The 1,025-nt window shown below is 47.6% G+C and overlaps 1 non-coding gene across 1 annotated transcript; it reads left to right on the top strand.

The window, feature by feature from the left end:
- The first annotated feature begins 441 nt into the window (after window positions 1-441).
- Window positions 442-514, top strand: TRNAK-UUU (transfer RNA lysine (anticodon UUU)). The gene has a single exon. It is a non-coding gene; the product is annotated as a tRNA-Lys (tRNA).
- The last annotated feature ends 511 nt before the right edge of the window (window positions 515-1,025 follow it).

Raw genomic sequence — 1,025 nt, forward strand, 5'->3', positions numbered from 1 at the left:
GGGGGGGAGGGAAATGTGATGCAGAGATTCTGGGCAGCACTGCTGCCCCAGGACAGCCAAGAACAGATTGCCATAACAGGTTGCATAACATATCAGTTATGCTTGTGCCAGGGAAGTCTGCTTAGGCCCTGGAGCAATGCAGAATTGGGAGAGCACAACAATGGTTTAAAGCCACCGTAGCCCTCCTCCCCCTGCACTACTCCCCCATCCCTTGAAGTAGTACAGCATAGAATCTCGCCCCAGGCCTCCTGAATCTTTTATTGATGGGTTCCAGCTACTAGTCCTACCGCCTCTCTGGTCTAGTGGTGAGAGCAACTGTGCCTTCTCACTCTGCTGGCTGAAAGTTTTGAAAATATCCTGGTGGTTCTTGTTTCTCACTAAGTTGTGAGGCTAAGTGACTTAATGTTTGTAAAGTGTGCCGTGATGTGTACCTGGTAGTGTACCTGGCTAGCTCAGTTGGTAGAACATCAGACTTTTAATTTGAGGGTCCAGGGTTCAAGTCCCTGGTCAGGTATAGAGGGGATTGTATTCCCCCAAGAGCTTCAAAAGGCAGCTCTTCCATACCCTCCTTGACATCTGACAGAACGAGGAGCAGTGGTCTCAAGTTGCAGTGGGGGAGGTTTAGGTTGGATATTAGGAAAAACTTTTTCACTAGGAGGGTGGTGAAGCACTGGAATGTGTTATCTAGAGAGGTGGTTGAATCTCCTTCCTTTGAGGTTTTTAAGGTCCAAGCCCTGGCAGGGATGATTTAGTTGGGAATTGGCCCTGCTTTGAGCAGGGGGTTGGACTAGATGACCTCCTGAGGTCCCTTCCAACCCTGATCTTCTATGATCCTTGGGAGGTGCCATGGAAGTGCAGAGAGTTATGATGTTTGGAAACACTTTATAAATGCAAATTATGAAGAGGCAGAATGTTGGTGTAATAGTTGAACAGAAATAGGGGGGAAACCCAGAATGGTTACGAAGGGTCATAACAAAGTGTTCGGCCTCTTTTACAGATTCAAGAATTCTTTGATTAGGCACGCT

Source organism: Natator depressus, chromosome 3 (assembly GCF_965152275.1).
Source record: "Natator depressus isolate rNatDep1 chromosome 3, rNatDep2.hap1, whole genome shotgun sequence".
In the NCBI taxonomy this organism is placed as follows: domain Eukaryota; kingdom Metazoa; phylum Chordata; order Testudines; family Cheloniidae; genus Natator; species Natator depressus.